General features: G+C 43.1%; 1 long non-coding RNA gene across 4 annotated transcripts; it reads left to right on the forward strand.

The window, feature by feature from the left end:
• On the forward strand, positions 1–25,398 carry Gm35601. 4 transcript variants are annotated; one of them, XR_001779541.2, is made up of 5 exons: positions 1–281; positions 4,211–4,317; positions 12,319–17,969; positions 18,447–18,594; positions 22,586–25,398. It is a non-coding gene; the product is annotated as a predicted gene, 35601 (long non-coding RNA). The 4 variants fall into 4 exon arrangements; XR_001779542.2 differs by having other exon boundaries at positions 1–162; XR_373716.4 differs by lacking the exon at positions 22,586–25,398 and adding an exon at positions 18,835–20,015.
• Positions 25,399–25,558: the final 160 nt, after the last annotated feature.

Genomic DNA, 25,558 nt, shown 5'->3' on the forward strand with positions numbered 1-25,558 from the left:
ACTTGCCCTAGCGGGCCACGTAGTCTCTTGGACCCTCCCCCGTGACGCTCCTCCCCACCCAGGGTTGGCTGAACAGCGGGGGCGGGGCTAAGACGGCTCCAAGGCAGGCAGAGAAACCCTACAGCCCAACGGACGCGAGCAGGGCACTCGTTGATAGGCTGGGTAATCAACAACAAGCGTGATTATTGCAGCGGGGAGTGAAGGCACTAAGGAAGCCTGGAACCAATTAATTGCTCCTGTAGAGAAAACAGCCCAGGGCTGGGCTCTGCTGCTCCCTGGTGGTGCGTTGGAGCTACTGCATCGTGGGCCAGCCGCCTAACGGCCTGGTCTCTTCATAGTTTTTATACAAGGGGTTTAAATAGTGATAGAAAAATCTACTTCTGCCTGGGCGCGGGTGTGAGTAGGTAATCTCTTCAATGACCAAGCAGTCATGGTTGCTGTCTTCTTGAGTTCTTGAAGTAAGAGGGAACTACTATGTCCCAGACAATAGAAAGTTTTATTTTTCTACTGCCGACAGTAGTTAAAGGATGGGGGGTGGGGAAATATGTGGCACTGGAAATGGTACTCAGGGTAATATAGTAACCACTATCAACAACATAAGGGTTAACAACATTTAAGCTTTTGCTTTGTGTTAGGTACTTGTGCAAATACTTTTTATATATGTTAATTAATCGCCATAAGGTAGGTGATCACAGTAACCCCATTTTAGAGATGAGAAAACTGAGGCACCGAGGAAGCTAAGGAAGATACCATTCTCCAGAATCTCTCTCTCTTTTAAAAAAATGTTTATCTTATGTATATGAGTGCCCTGTAGCTGTCTTTAGACACACCAGAAGAGGGCATCGGATCCCATTACAGCTGGTTGTGAGCCAACTTGTAGTTGCTCAAATTTGAACTCAGGACCTCCGGAAGAGCAGTCAGTACTCTTAACTGCTGAGCCATCTCTCCAGCTCCGAAATCTTGTTTTAAAAATTATTATTATTTTTATTTTATGTACATTGGTGTTTTGCTTGCATGTGTATCTGTGTGAAGGTGTCAGGACTCCCGGAGCTGGAGTTACAGACAGCTGTGAGCTGCCGTGTAGGTGCTGGGGATGGAACCTCTGGAAGAGCAGCCAGTGCTCTTAACTGCTGAGCCATTGTTCTGTCCCCCTCTCCAGAATCTTTTAATGGCACACTTTCCTACAGTCATCCAGGAAATGACAGTGTTACACAGCCATCTTCACATTCTTCCAAACATTTTGTGTTTAAAACCCTGGGTATTTTCTTAACCGGGGGCCTAGGGACATACTGACCTAAGCCCACAAGACCTGGGTATGAAGACATCCTACCCTCCCTTGGTTGCTGGTCATTAGGGTGAAAATCTGGGCCTTGGGAGCCATAACAAGCCAAGATGGGCTACTTGTCTCTTCAATGGGCCAATTAAATAAACCTGCTAGTGAAAGCGGGAGGTGGTTTATTCAGTGTGCTACATTAGTGAGAGAAACAAGGAGGTCCAGTCCCTACCACCCAAGTCTATCTTTAGGGTCCTGGTATGAGGATTAGGCTTAGGTAGAAGGTAAGAGTTATGTATAACTGAGTGTTCCTGGTCAAGGTGTGGTTCTCCATGCCCCCCTTCACCCTAGCCTCTGCTTTCGTCTCTCATACAAGGAGACAAGTTCCCCATCTCTCAAACACCAGGCTCCCAGTCTTTCCCTTCTCCTGCGTGAGGCTCTCGGGGGAAATTCCAGGATCGTGGAGTCCATTGTTTCAGCAACCGGGCAGCGGGAGGGCTGTCCACGGCATCAGCAAAATGGAAGGATTTCTCCTTTCCGAGGTGGATTGCCTGCTCTGGCTCAGTGGGAACGAACCTTGACGGCAGACAGCTGTGTCTGGAAGTAACATTTCCAGGAACTGTCCGTGTGGGCAGATCACTTCTTGGGTTCTCTGCTTTCTCTGTCTACCTTCCACGTGTCAGGGAAGAACTTTCCACGTCTCTCCTCGCCCTTCCGTGCACGTCTCTTATCTCCTTCCTATCCAGCTCCAAGCCTGTCTTCTCCAGTGGGAGGCAGACTCTCTTCTCTAATGAGCCCCTAGGCTGCTCTCAGTGTGTCCTCTCTCCTGTGGGTCTCTGAGGCTGAAAGGTCGTCCATCATCCTCCCTCCTACGCAGGCTTGCCTGTGGAAAGGCCAGTTAGCTCCGAGTGAAGACTTGCTCTCCCTTGTCTGCTCATCCTTCATCTTCTAGAGAGAGAAGGGCTCAGGGTCCATGTCTGAGCTGTGTCCCATTGCAGGTGTCTCCTTTAATTTTCTGTCTCAGCTGAGGGTTTCTGTAAGAAAAGCCACTGCTGGGCTCCTGGCGAGGCTTCCTGCAACCTCGGCAGTCTCTTACACATTATCTACAGGATCTTTCTTGTCTGTTTAGGGCTATCTGGGCCTCAGGAGGGTTTAGGCTCTGTGTACTCTGATCTTCCCACTGTGGAAGTTGCTTTGTTGAGCCAGAGTTTCCTGTTTTTGTTGGAACTAAGACTGATTTGTTGAATCTTTTATTTTTACCAGCGTCTGGACATAGTGTTCAAAAGTGTTAAGTAAATGGACTGAAAAAATAAAGAGAATGCATTGGCAAGACGTACTTCAAGACACTGGGAGTCTCCAGGGTGTCTGTGGATTCTTCAGTTGCATGGGGACTGTGTTGAATATTATGTGTAACTTCTTTTAAAACTTCATTTTTTTACTGTAATTTAATTCACACACTAAAACACGAAACAAATACACACCCCAGTGAATTTTTACATGTGTGTACTCACACACAACCTCCAATTAAAATAGATAAGGAACATTATCCTAGACTGTTTATTTGTTGAATTTATGCTTTTATTTTTCTGAAAGGCTTAAATTACAAAAAAAACCCAGTTTCATACAGAGTATTGTAATTATATTTGTCCCTATGTTACCCTCACATCTCCCTCCTGCAGCCTCCCCCTTTCGTGTCTCTCCTTTTAAGGAAGTGATTCTGTCTAATTACTATTTTCATAAAGGGAGCAGGTTTCTTGGTCTTTATTGGGGACAATCTCTACTGCGTGCATCTGTATTGATAGATAGTATGTGCATATGTGTGTATGTGGGTATGTGTGTGGGACATGTTTTGGGGGAACAAGAAGATTTGGGTAACTTCCTCAATTTTGAGGAATTTTTGACATACTTGGGGGGATTTAGACACAGATATAATTATTCTCAGAATATGTAATAAAGTACTAAGCCTCTCATCAAAGCCATTGCCAATATCTGACAATCAGATAATATACAGTCAAAAGCTAATTGTGCAATAAAACTAACAAGCATGAAAGAAGTCGGTGGGGGCGGGGTGGGGAGGCGAAGCTGGGGCTGGAACCACAAGATGTTTCTAAAGGCACACTCTTCCTGTTCTGTTTAGTTTTCTGTTTATTCAGAAGCTCAACAGAATGAGTCGTCATGACCAAGATGACTTATAAAATGAAACATTAGTTCAGTGGTTACAGAGGGTCAGAGTTCATGACTATCTTGTAGGCACGGCACTGGAGTAGTAGCTGAAAACTTACATCTCATTCCACAAGCATGAGACACTCTCAAACACACACACACACACACACACACACACACACACACACACAGAGAGAGAGAGAGAGAGAGAGAGAGGGGGAGGGAGAGAGACTGGGAATGGCATGAGCTTTTCAATCTTCAAAGCCTTCACTCACTGACACACCTTGTACTACAAGGCCACACCTCCTAAATCCTTCCCAAACAGTTCTACCAACTGGACACTGAGTATTCAAACATGTGAGCATCTGGGGCTATTCTCATTGAAACCACCACTAGGCTTTCGTTTCCTGACTGACAGGAGGTGAAGGTAGACTCAGACACTTCCTTCCTTCAGCTAGGTCCCTGTGTCTCATCAAAGCAGAGGGTCACTTGAACTACAAAACAGTCTTTCTGTGTCTGAAATGTTCTGAGTTTAATATGTGTTAACAACTTTATACCAGGGCTCAAAGATCTGGACATTGAACCTAGGAAGAAGAAGCTAGGTGGAAGGCAATCTCCAAGATGCCTCAGATGGGTGTCTCATATTTTGGGTAGTTCTTTTCTACGATGTTAATGCCAGTTTTTGTAGCCAGTAGGCTGTTGTTGAAATGTAGTATATAACTTCCTAGGTTTGGTCACAAAAACTTGAATTTTTTTTTCCTTATTCTTCCTTAGGAAGATTTTTCGTGGAAAATCTTGTGGGGAGGTCAGCTGCCACGTGATAAGGATGTGGGGAGATGTCTGTGAAAAGGACCAGAAGGCTCTGACTTGCAGGCAAGCTTGTGAGTTAACTATTCAGGAACTGGATCCCTCCAGCTCCAGTCAAGATTTTAGGCGGCTTGTACAACATCTTGATTATACTCTCATGGATTGCCTGGCTCAGGCATCTAGCCGATCCTATTCTGAATTCCTTACACACAGACACCGAGTCAATGAATACTTCTTGTTTAATCAAAAATTGAGGGGATTTATTGTGTAGCATCAGGAAACTACTACAGATGAAAGTATTATTTTAAGGAAAGAAGAAGATGAATTGCCAATAGGTACAGGAATGAAAATAAAAACAAAGGGGAAAAGGCACACCAAAAAGCAACTGTGTTATGAGTGGGTTTTGTGAGAGGTTAATGCAAAATTTTCACATCTGGTGAACTTCATTTAGAGTAATCAACTAGAGTAGTTTGGGTAAATAGTGTGTGTGTGTGTGTGTGTGGTGTTGGAGGTAAAGGTTTATACGGTATTTGGACAGCTAGGGATGAGCTATAAATTACTTTATCACTAGCCATGTGCAGGACGTGAACAATCACAATGCATTGCTCCTAACCAGACACGGTCCCTACAAACTAATGCTGACAGTGTCCTGAAATCTCCTGGCTGTGTGTCAGCTGGGGAGGTAGAGGTCTGTGGTGGTCTGGGTGTGGCCAGATCACCTTGGACATTTTAATACAGGCCTATCCACCAGATGGCACTGATAGCTTTTCCTTGTTTCTTTCTCTCCTTTTTTTTTGTCTTGCTGAAACTGTATGATTTGTATACTGTTGCAGAACATTCCCCAGCTGAAGCCTCACCCTTTGCTAGCTGATTTCTGGTTTTTTCTTTTTTTTGCATTTAAGATGTTTATAATTATATTTTCTTTTTAGATCATTTCAGGAGCTTTAAGTTGGGATGTCGGGGGATAGCGTCTTAGATCAGATGTTATTGTGTGAGTTGGAGGTAAGGAAGTAGATGGGAGAGGCAGGCTTTAATGTCTGTAAAGCTATTATAAAAGGCATGTAAAGGCAGAATCAAGAGGAAACACAGATAACAGTCCCTTTTGCTACAATAGCCATCTTGGTGAGTTCTCCTATGTTTACCTTCAGTGTGCTTGGAGTTCAGGTGAAAAACAGCCCAGCTGGCATTTTGATGCCAGTCTGTTGAGATTCCCAGTGGAGGATACAGCTACAACCTGTAACTGGAAGTCTAATCAACAGACCTATGACACAATCCACATTTCTTTAGCAATTGGGTGTGTGGCACTTTGTTCGGCAACAATAGAAAACTTCTAGATCCCCTTCTTACTTATTTTGCTAATTACTCATATTCTGGCTATGATAATGTTAATAGATCCTAAATTGCTATATTGTTTCTTGTCTTTTCACTTTATTTTAAGCATTTTTAATTCCCAAAGCGGTACCCACACTGGTCCATTTTTATTTGAACTTCAACAAAGATAGCCAATGCATGAGGCTCACACAGCCAACACCTGATTCTCCTGGGGCTTCCCAAAGCCCTGCTCCTCACCAGGCTCTTTCCTATGAGGCTTCTCCTTCCCATTAGTGCTTCTCCCTCCCATTAGTGCTTCTTCTTTCTGTCAGTGCTTCTCCATGGCACTTGTGAGAAATTCAGACTCCCAGTCTCCACCAACGCAGCATTTATCAGTATCACCTCTCTAGAGCTGAGAAACTACTGAGCGGATCTCTGGGCAGAGGAGGCAAGCAGCTGCAGCAGAGGTGGTGGGGAGGGGCACACACTGACACTTAGAGGAGTCTAACTGGCCTGGATGGAAGCCCAGGGCCAATTAGAAACACCTAACAGTCTGAGTTAGAACAATCTGTTGGCTGTAGGTACAAGTTAGAAAGAGATCCAAGAAAAATATGCTTAAATGTACATGTGTTTTTCCTGTTTTTGTTCCAAGGAAGGGCTTGGTTCCTAGATTTCCTTTCTGGGGGGAATTCTTGAAACATCACTCTCTGCCCTCTTCCCTTTTTAACTACGTTCCAGGCCTGGCAGAACTACTCTGGTTGCAATCCAATTTACAAGCACCCTGCTTCCCCACAATATGAAGGAAAGAGAGAAGGAGCCATGGGCAACTTAGCACATCACACCCTCTTTCCTGTTCCATGGCAGATCTTTTCATTCAGACTCTGTCTTTCCAGAACCTCCTTAGGAATCACCTGCCTGTCCGCCTCCAGTCTGGCCTCCTCTAGCCTGGCTTTACAAATTTCCCCTTTATGATGACCTCATAGAATACACGTCTTGACCTGTCCAGTACTCTGTATGTTGTATTGCCTTCCAGAGACCCCCTTATATACTTGTTGATGAACATATAAGCCCTGCAGGCTGAGGTTCTTATTTTTCTCTTCAGCCTTATCTCATAACATTTTCTTGTAACCTTCCCATCACCCAGAATTGCATGGGTCCTCAGAGAAGCAGGGTGCTCCTTCCTGCTTTGTCCAACTGTGTCCTGCCCCTGCTCCCCTTTCTTTTAGCTGCAGCACTGTATCTCTCTCAATGTTCAGTCTGGAGGCAAACCAAGTGTCCCAGGAAGGCTTCTTTGCCATGCAGGACTTACATACTCTTCTGAGCTTCTGTGTATCTCTATACATCTGTGGTTATAGCTTAGTGGTAGAGCTTGCCTAGCGTGTGCAAGGTACTAGGTTCAAACCCAGACCAACTGAGTTTTATTATAGATTTAAACCATGTAGGACTTGAAGTAATAATCTATACACGTAAGTATTGTAAGAGAATTAAGGAACATCTATAAGAAAAACAGACCAGGCAAAGAGGAACCAGTCTATGCAGTCCAGGTGTGGAGGGAAACAATGTAAGGAGTTTTGAGATTTATATACCTGTTGGATGGGCTGCTCAGCAAAGGTCACAGATGAGCCTGGCCCGTAGGGCTCAAGTGAGATGCTCTCAAAAATCATTGCCTGCAAAGGATCCCATTGTAAATTTCAAGGACTTCTGGGAAATTCCCACCAATTTTCTCAGCCTGCAGTACCTGATGTGGGGAGTCTCAAGAAATTGACTTGGATGCTGTGAACCTGTCATCTCTCTATTTGCTGTCCTCTGGAAAATAATATTCACCTTTCTTTTCTTCCGCAATGAGCATCTCTAGGGAGGGAAGAGGACATTTAGAATGTCCTCAGCATCACCTCTATGATAGAGAGGCCTTAGGAATAAATGACATTGATGGTTAAATTTCTAAGAGTCTTTCCCAAAGCACCATACTTTGGCAGCCACCTTCCTCCCAGTCTCTATGTATGATGCACATATAAAAACCCCTCCACACTGTGCTCTCTCTGCCTGCGATTCTGCATACATTTCTCCCTCTGGCTCCTTGAAGGTTTAATGAGCCTGTTTCTCCACTTTTTTAGAGCAAGGATTCCAAGCACTGGTTTGATGACACCCTGGAGTGTCTTCATTTATCTCAGGGGGTGCCTTGAAATTCACAAAACAAGATTAATTTAAATTCATTTTCATTTAAAAAAGTAAACAGACATTATATAGTAATTACAGGTACAAGTGTGTGTGTTGAAATCAAACTAATAAATGCTTGCCTTAGAGAGAAATCAAGAGGGTGGGGGTGGGTTTGTAAGAGAATATAAAGGTGGTTTAGTCTGTGTGTTTTCTAAAACACCCCTTCCTTTATCTTATTTCCAGGTTGACCAAACTTAGTCATGTTGCTATGTTGGAAGTGAGGGATGGTAGGGATAGAAGCTCCTAGACCATGGTCCAGCTTCTGTGTCTGCCTTAGGCCCTGACATACAGTAAGCTCTCACGAAGCACATTTTGATTGACTGTGTTGGATATGGATACAGTGTGATGGGTGAGGAAGATGCATGTCTCAAGAGAAGATCCAGCTCTGGGGTATTGGCAGCCATCTTCAATGTAAGAGGGCTATGGGGACACACATTGTTACAAAACTGCTGTAAGATGAAGCTGAGGAAAGAAATAAGAACTTCATCCCTCAGGGCTTATGTGTCAATCAATAGATGCATGGGGTGGTGGTGGTGGTAGTGGTAGTGGTGGTGTCTAATAAGTTACAGGGAACTGGCCAGGTTTATATCTGAATTCTATGAAGTCACCAGGGCTACATAAAGAAATATAGACAACTGAAGAGGTGGTAAGTGAATTAGCAATCCCATTTGAGTTCTAGGAGAATACAGAGTCCCAGACAATTAAGAAGATGTCTGGCTGAGATGCTCTTAGTGTTAGGTGACTGGCCAGAGGCTTCAGTTACTGTCTATTAACAATTTGTGCAAATCATCAAAAAGTAGGGTAAATTACTGTCAAAATCTATGAGTGTGAGTGACTTACTCCTGCAGGTAGAGTCACAGGAAGGCTATGGACACAAAAAGGATCTCCAAATTCTGCATGAGCCTGATATTTTTGAAGGAATAGAGCTGGTATTGTTTTCAAATCCTGATGTACTACTTAAAAACTACATTACCTGAAAGAGGGCTTTTTTATGCCTTTGAGCTCATCTGTGTAAAAGGGAAATTATCATAACACCCTACCTCAACAGCTGTGAGGATTAAATAAGTCTACATAAAGTACTTAGAACAATGCTTGGTACTATGAGAACTCAATAAACACTGGCTCTCCTCCTCCTCCTCTTCCTTCTCCTCCTCTTCCTCCTCCTTTTCTTTCTCCTCCTCCTCCTCCTCCTCCTCCTCCTTTGACTCTGCCTCTTCCCCATCACCACTACCATGACAGTAGGCTTCACATTGGAAAGACTAATAGATTAAAAATATGGAAAATATTAGTGGCCCCCTCTAGTCCCAAAGAATAAGCTTAGGAACGCCTTCCATTGTTTCCTAGATTGGAGTAAGAACATCATTTGCTGGAGCTGGAAACATTGGCAGAAGGTTAATTGCATAACAAGCAAGCCAACAAACAGAACAAAAAGCTACTATGTACAAATTGAGTTCTCAGAGAATCCCCTTGTTACATTTTGATGGAATAATCTGCGGCATGCGGGAAAATGCAAACATACATGAGTTATTAAAATCATACTTGGTAGCAAGAGGAAATTGTGTCTTTGGGCACAGCATTTTATGGCTTATCAATCCTTGAAAGCAAGATACCATTAATCAAATGCATTCATCATTATCCACTACTGCTGATAAAAAAAAATCTCAACTTGTTTTGGACAAAATGATTGATAGGAAGAGAAAAATTGAGGCCATTAAATAAAAACACATTCCTGATTCTCTTTATTTTAATGAAAACTAAATATACCTATATCTTCACATGGGAAGACAAATCAAGTCTAACATCCAGTCTCAGCCAAACTCAAATACAGGTTTTGAAATTCCAATGATTCTATTCAGTTCTTTTTCTCCTGTTCAAATACTGAAGGTTGCCTTCATATGATCATTCAGATGTTCAAACAGTGATTTAGGATGAAAAATTTGTGCATTCATAGAGAATTTATTTCTTGAATTGGTATGGCTGTAGCAAATGCACAGAGAATGGGCCAGACTTCTTTACTTGAAATTCTTGATGCTAGAAGTATCCTTGGTCATAAAATACATTGGATTCATAAGAACATGGGAAGATGGTAGTTAATGATTAATATTGTTATAAGTCTTTTGTTCTAAGACTGTACACAGGATCAGCCTTAGTCTTTCTGGTCCTTGCGTTTCTAATATCTATACATCTTCAATTCAGTTAAACAAACACAAAAAATATGCACAGGTGAGTAAGTTGTTGGCTTATATGCTTGAGTGGGAATCCAGGAAAAAAGCATAGATTTTGGCACTACAGTGGACCATTACTGCAGTGACTCCCATAGACATACCTTTGTTATTCACACCCTTATGTCTCTACCACACCAGTACTGGGTTCATCCATGTGACCTATTTTGGCTAATGTGATATCAACAAATGAGGTGGAAGCAGAGGTCAGGTCAACGTTCACACTGGGACTCAGCATCTCAGAAACTCGAGGGCACTGTGTCACAGATCAGCCCAGAACTGAAAACCTCATTATAGTGTGGAGAGACCAGCTAAGCTCAGTCTCCAAGAACTTCCCAGAGGGAAGCAGCTCTAGCAAAGATCCTGGCCTGACCAGCAAAATTATGTAGCTCATAGAATCATGGCAAACGAATGGTGGTTAAGTCAGGAAGTTTGTTGGGGTATTTAAATTTTTTTTTTTGGTGTGTATGTTTACTATGTGCAAGTTGGTACCCACAAAACCTAAAAAGGGTGATGGATCCTTGGAGCTGAAGTTACAGGGGACTTTAAGGTACTTGGTTTGAATGCTGGGAATCCACACAGGTCCTTGACAAGAACAGCAAGTACTCTTAACCATAGACCAATTGCTCCTTAGCATGTGTTGTATATTTTTCTTACAAAGAAATATAAATCATAAAAAAACAGTGCCTGGAAGTAGTGTGTTGCCGTAACAAAACCCAAAGTGACATAATCTCCCCTTTAGGACTGAGTGGGTGGCAGAGGCAGCAAGTGGGTGTTAGGGGAACTTGATGACATGCAGAGAATTGCTCATAGAGGCTGATAAAGGGTGGATCACATGATATTGTAGAGGAAATGCCCGAAACACTGTCATATCCAGGAATGGGGAAGGCAGAACATGCATTCAGTCAACTGTGGATTCTTCTTTAAGGGGGTTTCCACCTGCAGTGCTGTAGGGGTCAAACTGCCTTTAGATGGTTACATATGATAGGTTATGCACATGTAGTAGGAAGACAGAGATGAAGTATGCAAAGAACTCAGTTTCTAGGAAAAACTTAAGGCAGATATGAGGGTTCAGGAGATATGAGATTGGGAAATGAAACTTTCATTAATTGTAGCATCTTCTGCTGACAACAGATTCTTTAAAGATGATCTTGGGACAGAGTTGAAACCACAGGCATAACAGCAAGGTTTAAGTCCCTAGAATCCTTTAAGGGATTCTTGATGCCCAAGGGACGGGGAAGTCCTCTAAGAATGTAAGGGCATTCTTCACAGCGCCTTGATATGTTGACAAAGTGGAGGCCTGTCTCAAAAAATGGTTGTGGGGATAACTTCTCTAATGTATTCGACTATAACTTGAGATGTAGGAAGTCATAAAAATTTTAAGAGAATCAGATTCATTTAGACTAAATAGTGCATGGGAGATTCAAAATGAGAAGAGACAAGGATTTAGGAAAATCATTTAGCCACCAACACAGGGTGTTTTCATTTGTGAAAAAGCCATTTTAGAGAGCAGGCCCAACCATGTCCAGAGTAAAACTGTACTCCTCTTTCATGAACGTGGGATTGGATTTCAGAATTGCTGTGGACCGGTGATGGGTATGTGGCTCCCTGCTGTTCTTTCACAACTGTGTGATGAGTGTATATGAAACAGATAACTTATTGCTTTAGGTCATAGGTGAGAGAGAGAGAGAGAGAGAGAGAGAGAGAGAGAGAGAGAGAGAGAGAGAGAGAGAGACAGAGAGAGAGAGAGACAGACAGAGAGAGACAGAGAGACAGAGAGAGACAGAGAGAGAGAGACAGAGAGACAGAGAGAGACAGAGAGAGACAGAGACAGAGAGAGACAGAGAGAGACAGAGAGACAGACAGAGAGACAGACAGAGAGACAGACAGAGAGACAGACAGAGAGACAGACAGAGAGAGACAGAGAGAAACAGAGAGAGACAGAGACAGAGGGAGACACAGAGAGAACATGACCTTAATCTGTTTCAGTTTGACTCTCTCCCCAAGGACCTTTGAGATTAGATGCACCTTGAAACTGAGTTCTTGTGGCTGTGCACACCACTATACCACCAATGCTGCACATTAGAATATATTCTTTGGGTTCTGCTGTAAGATGGTGTGACTTACAGAATCATGAGCTATGATAATGCGATAATAAAAGCTTTTTTTTTTGCCTTAAGCTACTACCTTTGGAGGATTTATTATGCAGTGACCTGCCACTGACACAGGAGTCCATTGCTAAGAATCAAGTTATATCTCATAAACTGGAGGATGCTGTTGACTTGCTTGAGTTAACTGAAATCCATGGATACTTTCTCTTGACAGCTTTGTGAGAAAAGATGAAAGACGGATAGGATTCTAAGACAATGCATTGCAGGCTTCCAGAGTTTTGTGTCCAGACCCGGAACAACGGACCAGTCCTCAATCAATGTGTGACAGAAGAGGACGAGAACAGGCTATGAAACAAGCAGACCTGGTTTGAATTCTAATCCTATTGGTTAATTTTGGGCAAGTACCTATTGTCTCATAGACTTGTAAAGAGGTGTTACTCACAGGATTAACTGATATAATGTACAAAAATGTGCTGTACAAAGCCTGGCACATGTTAGCATGCTTTCTACGTGTTGATTCCGTATGTTTGCATTTGCTCTGTCCACATAATGTTTCACTGATGGGCCAGTGGAACAGCAGTGCCAGCCTCAGTGTAACAGGGACCATGGCCTCAGAGACCTGCCAGCCAGCACCTGGGACAGAGTGGAGGTTCTGAGTTGATTCACTTTTGTCACACGTGCTTTCACCACAGAGGGCACTGACTCTGTCCCTACAATTCTCTCCCTCTCGTCTGTCAAAATAATTTGTCATGGTCCCACTTCTTGGTAGTCTTGCTAAGGATTCTTCTTGTGCTTTAAGAGACTCATAAATATGAATTCTATTCAGAGGTAGAGTCAATGACCAAGACACAGAATGGAACATATCTCTTGTATGAAGAAATAATCATAACTTGGCCCTGGAGGTGACCAACCAGGCAAGGGAGTGAATTGTCACTCAAATAAAATGATGTCAAAAGAACAAGCCAGAGGTCCTCTTAGGCTCTCTACCCTGGACATTTATGGAGCTAGCTGTTAGTGGTACCATGCCCAGTTGGAAGAACTCTGGAAGGGAAATAATCCATCATTTAGTTTCTTAAATGTAGATGACCCATGGGAGTCAGGGTATTTTACCAGACTGCTCACTCAATGTACTTGCTGAGTTTTCTGGGCCATCTTGAGATGGAAGTCTTTGGGTCCTACCACTTGGGGTTATTCTTTTGAATTATATATATATATCTGCCTGACTCTTCTTCCTCTCCCTCCCTCCTTCTTTCTCTTTCTCTCCCTCCCTCTCTCTTTCCCATCTCTCTTTCTCTCTCCCTCGCTCTCTCTCTTGTGTGTGTGTGTTTGTATGCATATGTTTGTAGGTGCCTGTGGATGCCATAAAAGGATGCCTGATCTCTTGGAGCTGGAGTTACAGTTGGTTGTGTGCCACCTGACATGATTTCAGGAAACTGAATTCTATTCCTCTGTCAGAGTCCCTCTTAGGTTTGTTTTGAGTTTTATTTAGTTAGTGCTTTTAATGAAAGTGTATTTTTATACCCAATCCTCACAACAACTCCACACTGGAAATACTATTTCTCTTACTTTATGAGTGATTTTGACTCAGACACCTGGAAGTGAGTCTGTCTGACTTCAAGGATTTCATTCATTACAGTGGTACAGTGGTGGGGAGCAAGGCAGTCTCAGAGCCTTTTATTCTAGGAATAACTGAATTTATCTTTGGGCTAGGTGGTCTCTGTTGTTGAGTGCAAGTGTTATTTCTTCATAGGATGCTGTTGGTAACAAAGTACCTCTGAGGACTCTACCAGAATTGCTTGTATTCTGTTCCAATTTGGGCTGTAGTCTTAAAATATATTATTAATTTTATCTACTAAACCCTATTTCCTCTTGCTTTAAATTTTTAAATGGTTGCTGCATAGTCCATGATGACCCCAAACTCTTGCTTTTTAAAGGGGATTCTGTTACTCTATCCAACCACAGTACCATTGTTTTGGTGGGCTTTGCATTGAAATGCCTTTCATAAATAATAGCACAGATTTTTCTGGGTTTAATAAATTTTAGGTGAAACACATTGGATTTAGGTACAATATTATGCCAGTGACCATGTTCTTTATGCTGTGTTAAGAAGTATTTTAGGAGCTCTAAGGTTGCATATAAATTTAATTTGTTATTTTTGATCTTCATGCATAAAACTACTAATGAACTGGTGTAGCATCGGGGTTTGTCAGAAATCAGTTTCTGACACAAACTGAATAGTTTAGAAGAACAATGTACAAAGGCACAGACAGGATGGAGGAAAACCTTCAAGGGCTTTTAATAGCAGGGAGACACTGTACCTCGCAGGCCTGAATGATCAAAGGGAGTAGGGGATTAGTGGAAATCAGAGAGCATAACTATATTAAGAACATTGCCCGACACGAGCTATAGCCTTTAGTTAAGGAATGCAGCCAACCCATGGAGGCCTGGCAGGGAGGGAGCTGGAGGGACAGATACTCCAACCTTCTATTTTCCCATCCTCCAAATCTCCTGCTGGGGCTTCCCCTTGGCAGAACTCCTCCAGAAGGGAGAGGGCAAGGGAACCTGCAGATGCATCTCATACAAGCCAGCTTCTAGAGGCACGGACTGATGTAAGAATGGTGGAGCAGCTGTGGGGTGGTGATGAAGTGCAACGTTCATTACAGCTGGATGCAAGATTACTATTCTTCTATACCATTTGAGCTTAGGCCACACAAGTTTCTGGGAATGGTCCGGCAATAGATCAGATAACAATTCTAGTTATCCGTCTGGTCTTTGAAAATCTGAACTGTGTTCTGACTCTGCTTCTTCCAGTTCCTTTGAAATTTGTTATCTTAATGATTTAAAACAACTTGGACATGATCTAGCTGCGTGCACCCCTATTATAAGAAGTATAAAAATAACTATTCTCTCTGCTGGTGATATAATTTTATTGTCACTAACCAGAAATGGACCTTTTATCTTACTGGAAAATAGAATGGCTCAAATTCAAAATTTCTAAATTCGAAATCATCATTTTTTAGCAGTTAGCATTTATGATTTAATTGGCTAATATCTAGTAATTATATCTGGTGAGCTAATTTTTTCAGCTATGTCTCAGTACATTTTGCAATCTTTTTATCCCCCTCTAATGTAGGATCTCTAAAGTAGATTTTTGGGGTGTGTGTGTATTATTGACATATGTCTATTTTGGGGAATAACCTGAGGAATCAGTGAAATCTATTTCACATTTTTATTTAGCCACAAACCACACAGCATACATCCCTGTTCAGTAAATGTTGGTCAAGTGAAGGAGTGAAAGAACGATCTACGCATCTTTGACTTTATCTTTTCTTCACTCTTTAGAGGAAATAGCTTTTAGGAAGCTGGCTGAAGGCAAACCCTAGACAGAAAGCCTCCACATGAAAGAGGGCTGGCCAGCTGTTTGGGGTGTTTGTCTAGGAGACTCCATTCCTCTTAAGGGAGGGAAACCTACTACTTGCTTGGTTGGGTCTTAAGAAGTGTGGACTATCCCTCATCAACAACATGAATTATTCTTGTTCAGTCTTTAAAGTTAGATATTTCTCCTGCCTAGTACCTACTGAAGCTTAGTTAGAGCGGGAAAGCAATTTGGATTGACAGCTGAAGGATGCATTCTTGGTTCCTTCACTGTAAATCTGCATTGTCCAGGAGAACTTTTTTTTGGTGACGCAGAGAGATGTTTCTTATTTGTGGTGCCCAACATGGTAGCACCAAGTGTGTGCATCTACAAAGCAGCGGAAATTGGCTGTTGAAACAGAATGGGTTTTAGAACTTTTTTATTAAGACATCTTAAAATTAATTTAAATTTGTTTCAGTTAATTATTGTAGCTAGTTAACTTTAATTAACCTAATGCCAAATTACAATTAATTAAATCTAATTTAAGTTTAAATATCTATGCCAGTAGATACCATATTTGACAGCATAACTCTAGATATTTTATGTTTTATCCCTAGAAGATTATGTTAGAATATCCCTTCATTTGATTTTCAAAAGAATCACATATTGTTTTGAAATTTAAATTTTTAGGTTTTACTTTTATCGACACAGGGTCTCACTGTGTAACCCAGGCTGGTTTTCTATGCTGCTTTGACCTTCATCGCATGAGCGTCGTAGCCACGTGCTACCATTGCTGTCAAGAATAGCATTTATCGATTTGCAAATGCTTACTTTCTCATTTATGAGAGCTTTAAAACGTGTTCTCACACTCTTAGACATTCCTCCACAGAGTGTCTGAAGAATAATTCTACTTCCCTTCAACAGAAGTTGGTCCTGGCTGTTTTGTTTCTAGCAAGTAACACATGTGACAGAGGTGACAGTATGGCTTGGGAGGTTAACTCAGAAAGAACGAGGAAGCTTCCCTGGCACATGCCTCTCCTCCCCCTCTCCGCCCAAGCTAAGCGCCCTTATGAGAATCCTGGCTTTTCTGAGGCTATCAAGGCTACGCAGTTATTTAGAGAGATCACTCAGTGGTACCGGGGTAGGAAGACTAACTTGCAGCCTCTAGATGTTTTAGCTTTCTCAAGTCAGGCTTCAAGTTATTTTAGGCATAGCCACTATCTGATTGTAGCTTCCCAACAGACTCCGAGAGAGAGAACTGCTTAGCTGAGCCCGGTTAATCTCCAGTGAGGTGATATAAAATACTTGCTATTACTTTGTGCCACCGTTTTGAGCAACACCGTTGTAAAGCAACAGCCAGAGTGATCCTGTGTGAAAGAACTGTGCAGGAGACGGACCTGTGACGCCCAGGAATGCTCATCATCGTTTGGTCTGTGGTTTTTATTTTTTGAGAAAAGGTCTTGCTATGTAGTCTTGGCAGTCCTAGTACTCACTATACAGTCCTGACTGGCCCTGAACTTGAAGCAATTCTACTCCAGCCTCCCGAGTGTTGGCTTTCTAGGCCTGGGCTACCACCCCTAGGTTCCGTGGATAGCTTCGAAGGTCAAGTGCATCACATCAACTTACCTTGGATATCAGGAAGTGCTGATCACCTCACATTGTTTTAAAAACTGAATTACAATTTTTATTTTTGTGATGGTCTTGCCATCTTTCCTAAGTTAGTCTGGAAGTCCTGCTTCTGGTGTCCTTTCCTAATCTCCTTAATGCTGACATTACAGACGTGAGCTACCTACCACTCAGTGTTCTTTTGTGTTAATACCTTTTCTGTGTAGCTGTTTGCAAGCCCAGGGCCGAATGAATCAGCCAGTTTTGTAAGAAAATAAGATGAAAAAAAACCAAAAAAAACAAAAAACAAAACAAAACAAAACAAAACACCTCATCTGCGTGGTTCCTCTTTCTTATCTTATTCTCCCTTTGGCATTCTTTAAAACAGAAGCCTCACCTCAGTGGGTAAGTGTTAATCCACACTGGAGGATGAAGACCAGTCATGTGTGTGTGGGTCTTTATTAAGCCAGTATGTGGTGTGAGGTCATCGAGTGAGCTAGCTATGGAGCTGGGAGACTCTCCAGTGGCCTTTTCCATAAGAGGAGATCTTCAAAGTGACTCTCCAGGTGAACAGAGGTAGTGAGAGCAGCAAGATCTCAGGCCTGGTAAAGTTCATGCCGGCGCCTCTCAGTGTGATTCTCCAGTAGGGGGCAGCTCTGAGCCTAGTCATTTGAGGATGGGATGGAAGCAGAGAGACTAATAAGGTCCAGCTGAGGGATGGACCTTTCAGGTTATTAGTGGTGCAATAGTAGGAGTGTTTAAACAAAGGGCAATGTATATCATAAAACAGGTTCAAGTTAAGCTTTGCGATTTCTTTTTCCCTTGGCAATGAGAGATCACTTACTGCTGGGGGAATCCTGTAGGCTTTGGATGATACGTCAGTGGCTCATGGCTAAGCACAGAGGGTAAGTAAGCTAACATGGTGTAGACAGTTGGAAAGAAGATAAGGTGAAGGGAGGAGTTCTTAGTCGCAGTGAATTTAATACTGGGAATTTTCGGCACCATGGCATTTGGCGGGGAAGATATTTTGGGCAGTGGGGATTGGGATATGTCTCCAGTTACACCATATGAGGAGTTGCTTACTCTTCTGTTTATGGGTCCAGGCTTGTCTGTCTAGGGGCATGTGATCTGCAGGTGTTGATGGGAAGGTCAGAGGGAGGAGGGGAGTGAGCAAGAGGCAGACAGGGAGAGAGAGAGAGAGAGAGAGAGAGAGAGAGAGAGAGAGAGAGAGAGAGAGAGAGAGAGAGAGAGAGAGAGAGAGAGAGAGAGAGATGAAAGCTTTCCTAAGGCTGACTGCTCAGGGAACTTAACACCTCGGAGTATGTTCTAAAGGAACTGCTCAAGACCTTTTATTAATGCATAGCTTTTCACCTTTGGCACAGAGGAGAAAGCTCTGGAAGATGTTCCACAGCACTGCACCAGCACTGTGCAGGAAACATCTAAGGAGCTCGCTGGCACACTCAGTGTCTTGTTGGGCAGCCTTTCCTACCGCTTCTTTACGACCACAGAAAGCTGCTGTCCTGTGGAATGGTAAGCCCAACCACACTTTAGAGTAGAGGTGTGCCAGTTCTTTCCAGCAACTGATGGATTTGTTACCATTAGTATACGGTAGCTCTCCAGAAATTCTGCAATTGCCTCTTGAAACAGGAAAACCTGAGGTCATGTGGGCAGGGTATTGCTAATGGGGTGAAAACTTTTCCGGACCATTAAAACCAGTTCCTGTCACTTGCCTTTAAGTAAAAGTTTAAACAAACCTCTGTTCTGTGTTAGGAAAACCAGAATCAATACCCGATTACAGCAAAGTTCAATGTCATTCGGCCTGATTCCACCGACCTCCGAAAATCCACAAGGGGCAGGAGCTGAAATTGATGACCCTGAAGTCTCCAACTCAGAATCCAACTTCTTGGGCTGCTACCCATAGGCTTTGAATGGCATTAATCAGCAATAATCACAGTTGCGGTATTAACATTGCACAGTGCCAGATAGCTCATAAATCATTTCCAATATAAATATCATTTCATCTTCATAGAAACCCCACGAGGTGATTATTACTCTTTTACAGAGGAGAAAACTGAGGCTTAAGATAACGTTAGCATGTTATCCCATATCTCAGGGGAGTGGGTGTCTGTGGTGTGTTTAGATCTGGCCTTCGTGATCTAAGTCTGTGCCATTGGGGCAGAGTCCAGAGATCAGAGTCCGGATTGGGGGTGTGAGGGAGAACGTGAGATGGCACAGGAGGTAAAGCCTGGTCATCTAGGAATAGGCAGTCCGCAGCCCAGGACAGCCTTTCTCAGCCCTCTCTTTGCCCAGCAAGGTAATGCGAGCACCGGAGACCTTTGTATCTAGAATTATGTTCAACACCGCCGACTTTCGGGTGAGAAAGCAAAGGTGCAGAGGTTTGTTGTTGTTCAAAGATTCAGAGAGCAGCCTGGAGATAAGGCTCGTATTGCTGCCCATTTTTCTGCCCTCAGAATGGAATTTTGGCCACTCTACCTGGGTGCTTTTCCAGCCTTGCGTTCTGTTCTCTTGACGAGGAAGCAACGTGTTTACAGTGGAAGATGATGGGGCACGTCATAGATAAGCGAGCTAATAATAACATTTGCTACGATTCACCAAGCACCTGTGAAACCCTGCCGCAGACACTCCATAGGCAGGCTCTGTAATTTTCACCGGAACTTTGCAAAATCTGTATTGTTGTTGTGTGGAGAGGTGGGGGCCAGGGGTGGAGAGGGATTAGCCAAATGAGATTGAGTTCATGATTTTCCCACTGTCCAGTGTAACCTCTGCAATAATTTCTCCCTTGTCCTAGAAAACCAAAACCTCTGATTTTTTTTTACACCGTCAAGTATCAGTCTTAGAATTCATTAAAATTCAAATCGTCTGTATTTATTCCTAGAACTATATTTGATTAAAAAGGGAGATAAGAGAGATGATTCAGTTATCGCCTCTAAACAGAGACCTCAGAGGTCTTGATTAATAAGTATATATTTTTAATTGTGAAGAAAAACCAATAGTTTTTTTAAAAAAAGAACTACAAATTAAAGTAATATGTTTAAATAATTAAGAAAAAAAATTAGTTTTTTGAACCCCAGTTCCTCTGGAGTGCCAGGGCAGATGGAGCTGTGATTGCTCTTTCACATTAAATAGTCCTTCCCTCCAGATAATGCCTGTAGGAGAGGCAGGCATAGTCATTTTTACATTGTAGTTGCTCTAATACAATTCTATCTGCTCAGCATCTGTGAAATAGCTAAGAAAGTTTCTCTCTCTCTCACACACACAGACACACAGACACACAGACACACATACACACACACAGACACCCACACATACAGGAACACACAGACATATAAACACACACATATGCACACACACATACAGAAACACACACACATATGGAAACACACACACAGACACACACAGACACACACAGACAGACAGACACACACACAGACACACACACACACACACAAACAGACACCCACACATACAGGAACACACAGACACATAAACACACACATATGCACACACACATACAGAAACACATACACATATGGAAACACACACAGACAGACACACAGAGATGCACACACACACACACACACACACACACACCACACATCTTTTCACTTAGAAAACATTAAGGCTTGGGGAAGGGCAAGTGTCGTGCCATTCAGGAAGGAGCTGAACCTCAGAGGGGCAGTGTGGGATTCCTGCCAGGAAAGGGTGCAAGGACAGGGAAAATAGTACTGACCAGGAGGTGAGTGTGGTTACAAAGTTGGTCAGTTTCTCCCCCTCCAGATTCTTAGAATCTTTTTCTGGCTGGTGTGCCCTACCCTGAGATGATATGGCTAGCTTCCAGTTCCCACCTCTGTTAAGCACTGTACGGAAGTGCCTTGGCATAGATTCCCTGCTTCTACCCTGACAACCTGGAACGGTTATATATGATCTGCTCGAGAGTCTTCTCTCCCAAAGTAGCAAGTGCTTTGGCCCTCAGGAGAGCATCATGGTGCCTCGTCCCTCAGTGTTTGGACTCAGTTGCTGGTACGTTGACTATCAACAGTCTATGGTCCCTGTGGGTTTTCTGCTTCCTGACTGCTGGCTTGGTTCTTAGCCCACAAACTTAATCTTCATTCCTGACTGCTCAGTGGGCTTCTGAGCCATACAGCCTTTTTCCATTTCCAGCCCACACCTGTAACTCTTAGCTCTGTTGTATTTTTCTGCTTGGCTTCCCGTGTTGCTCAGGGTGTCTCAGCAGCAGCATCTCTGATCCTACAACAAGGGGTGGGAGTGGGATTCAATTCTATTGAGCAGTCAGGTGAACAATAGGAGTGTTCGAGGCAGCCGTACATGTTCATCTTGCATCCGGCAGAATTCTCACGTTCTCCCCCCCCACCCCCATCATGAAGTTAATTTTATAAGTAATAATTCAAAGAAGCTTCCACAGAATTATTTTATAATCAAGGGACGATAATTCCTTCCTGTTGTTGAGTTAGTTATGCCTTTATAAATTACAATAGTATTACAAAACTTCTATTGAGTTCCTACAGTGTCCTGAAATTGGGGTCATTCCATCTTTTTAAAGAGCACTAGCCCTATCTTTGTGATGAAGAATATTTGATATAGTATTCATGGGTGATAATTTCTTATGCTTCTTCTTTATACTAAAACTGAACAGAAGTCAAGTTCCTGCAGAGTCTACACTTGGGTAGTAATTACACCAGTATGAACTCATAACTTTTCTCAATAGGACATTATGAAAGGAAGGTTTTTGTCACCACCATACTCAGCCAGTTTACCTAAATCAAGATCCTCAGTTGGAAAGGCAACCTCAGTACCTAATACCAGCAAAACTGGCACTATGTTCTACACATATGTTGAGAACATCCAATTCTAGGCGATTCTTGGCCAACTAGGTCAAGATTAATTTCTTATCATTCCTCTAAAACATACTGTTATGTCTGCAAAGTAAGCTATGGTGGGCTCTAAAGCAATAGTTCTTTCAGACCATTGCTCTTAAGAATTCATACCAAGCACTCAGGAGGCCCAGGCAGAGGAAGATGAATCTCTGTGAGCCTGAGGACAGCCTGATCTACCTACTTCCTGATTTCCAGGCCAGCCAGGGATACATAATAAGGTCCTGTTTTGAAAAAACAAAATTTACATTAAATTTGTTTGTGGAGCTCTAATTGATCATGGGGGATAATCGATGAGCCAGATGACATACTGTAAACACCATTTCTAACCCCAATTAAGCAGTTTCTGATGGGCCTCTTGAAGTAGTTGTTTCCCACAGTACCACACTTGGCATTACAATGTCACACTTCGTAATATATCTCTAGATGCTCTTTGGGCTGCAGGGTTTCATGGGCTTAGGGACACTGACCTCAGAAAGGATTTGGGACAGTGCTTGGCAATCACATGACCCATCATTATTTCCTGTTATTAGCTTGGCATGGGTGGAGTCATCAGAACCTCCTTCCAAGTGTGTGTTGAAATTCTCTGCTGCCCTTTGATATCCTAGGCAATGATTTCCTCCCTGCGTGCAACTCAAGAAGTCGGACAAGGCCACATACCTGAAGCAATGCATTCTGTGTTTGGAGATCTCTCTCACAGAGACCACCTAGAGAGGTTCTGGGTTTGCTTGAGGGACAGCTAGCACTGGACCATGCCTCTGCTAAGTCTGAATGATCATAAAACACACCCTATAGGAACAGAGGCAGAGATAAGCAAATCTCGGAGGGACTGAGCAACAACTCAAGGATGTATCAGTCAGACAGCCAAGGTCACGGTGAACAGAATGGAACACCAAGCAAATAGTCTCAGATAAACCAGTGCGGTAATTGGAAGTGTTTGTGGTGATGGGAAAGAGGACTCTGGAGGGCTCCAGGGTGAGATAAGGCAAGCAATCAACGTGTCATAGTAATTTGTTAGCTGCCTAGGCTTCGGGTCGAGGTGTATAAACCTGCCTGATGTGATGTATGAAGCCTGCTAACCCTAGGAGAGTTGACCCTAGAAGGAAAAGAGCGAAGTGGAGGCTGCTGGGAACTGACAAGGGAGTCACCTGCACCTACAAATGTGACTTCGACTACAAACCACCTATGTCAAGACTCGATGAGCACAGACAAGTATTTGGCACCTTTCCTTGATCTTAATCACCAGTTCATATGCTCTTTAAAAGCTGTAAAATGGGTATAAAGTTTCTTCAACTATATAGGCCCAAAGGCATTGACCTTCTAAAGCCATGAGTGCTGCACAACCCTCATATCACAGACACCTTGCTAGCTATGTGCACTTTCTTTGACCCTGCGTGTGAGGTATGCACAGTACAGACCAGCTGTGCACCACCCTCTTCATCCCACTGATGAGTACATCCTACCTGCACAGATTATACCCCCACCACACTGCTAACCTCACATCCGATGTGTGCATTTCCTTTCCTACTAGGATCACACCAGTAGCACCTTCGCCATTGCGGGGATTTTACTATTGAACTCAGCTGAGATCGCCTGGCCCAGCTCGCCAACTTCATAAGGATCATATGTTGCTGTGGCTGCACCCGATTTTTTGCTCACTCAACACCTACTTTTTCATTTTTTTTTCCAGAAACAAACTGTGATTTTATTTAATAGTGTGATTTATACAGCTAAGAGGGGACTTGTTATTCCTAACCTCCTGCACAGCTAGCTTTGGTTATGTGATTTAACTAGAAGGCATTGGCTAAGACTTCAGGGAAGTCTCCTGGAAAGGGAACAGAGGCCCAATCCTTTGGCTTCGTCTCACCTCTGCTTTCCAGTTTGAAAACACATAAGACGGACAGATCTTATCATTTAGCCTGACTTTGAGAATAGAAATCACCTAATGAGAATGAATGGCTGCTTCATGAGTTAGATGGAGTCTGGGTCTTTTGTAATTAGGTGGAGCTTCAGCATCTCTCTTTCTGGATCTCCTGAGGATGTGTTTAAATGACTCTTTCTGTGAGACCTTGTGACTCAAGGTCATCCTGGACTTGGAGTTAGAGATGAGTCACCTGAGTGCATCAAAGTCACTGCTTATGGATCCCTTTAGATTGTCCCTTTCCACAGTTATTTCCCTAACAACTAAACCACACCAGCTTTTTAAAAAAGCACAGCTTTAGTATGCTGCTCAGGTTAGCATCTAACTCATGAGCTTTCTGGTTCAGTCCCCAAGTGCTGGGATTACAGGTAAGTTCCCATGGCCGGCCAACTTGGCTCCTCAGTGATGGGTTTCATACCTTCTTCCACTCCTGTGGTGCTGTTTCTGTCCACCCTGCCTGTTGTGGTCCAGATAGGATGCTCATCCTTTTTTTATGTTAACATAATGGAGCAAAGACACTGTTGTTTCAAGTCTCTGTTCCTGTCTGCCCCATGCTGTCCCCAGTTGTCAGGGATGGGTCACTTAGCTCACTCAAGCCTCAGTTTCCTTATTTGTAAAATAAAGGCAACACCACACCCCGAGGAGGCCCTGAAACTCACTTCGATTCCCAACTGGAGAGTGGTAGTGCCCTGGCCTGAGCTTTAAAGCTCCTGCCTCCCTCTGTACCTAAACCCCACAGCTCATCGTCAGAACCTGATTAGGTAATGCACTGAGAGGCATTTTCCACTCTGAGAAGTGGCATGAAGATCTTTGTGATCATTGCTGGGATTTACGCTCCCTAACAATCTGAGCGACAAAGTGAGGCCTCAGCTCTTAGAGAAAATTACTTGCTTTCGCTGTTTCATTTTCCCCCCCACAAACCTCAGGGGAGTGGCTCTTAGGCTTTGTAAAGAGTCAACTGATACTTATGAGGTTTTACACCAAACGGAGGAAGCTTCTGTTGGCCTTTCTTTTGTCTGAGTCTTCCCCAGTCTCATGGTGAGCTAGAGTAAGTGGCTTTCCTTTGCCACCAGGGACCATAGTAATACAGCAATAACATCATCCCCTTTAGGCTCTCTCTCTCTCTCTCTCTGAATTATTCTCTGCTCCTGTTTTTGGCTACCCAGGCACTTCAAAGCTAGCCTCAGACACAGTTCGTTTCCATGTATACATGCAGATGTGTGCACATATCTATGGGGGCTAGAGGTCAGCTTTCCCTGTCATTCCTCAACATTTAGCCACTTTCCCAAAAAACTTATTGGGGCTTAGAGGATAACAGCACCAACTCCTCTCCCAAAGGACCTGAGTGTGATTCTCAGCAACCACATGGTGGCTTACAGCCACCTATAACTCTGCTCTCAGTGGATTCAGTGCGTTTTTCTGGCTCTCATGGACACCAGGCATGCAGGTGGTGCACATAAAGACAAAACACCTGTACACATTAAATAAATAAATAAGGAAATAAAATGTATATTTAAATTAAGTTTTCAAAAGGTGTTGGTGCACCCGTGTGTATGTACATGTGTTTGTGTGTGCATGTGCTCTTACACACGTGCACCTATGTGCAGGTACTCTTGGAGGCTGGAGAGAATTTCGAATCCCCTAGAATTGGAGTTACAGG

Source organism: Mus musculus, chromosome 1, assembly GCF_000001635.26.
Source record: "Mus musculus strain C57BL/6J chromosome 1, GRCm38.p6 C57BL/6J".
Classification (NCBI taxonomy): Eukaryota; Metazoa; Chordata; class Mammalia; order Rodentia; family Muridae; genus Mus; species Mus musculus.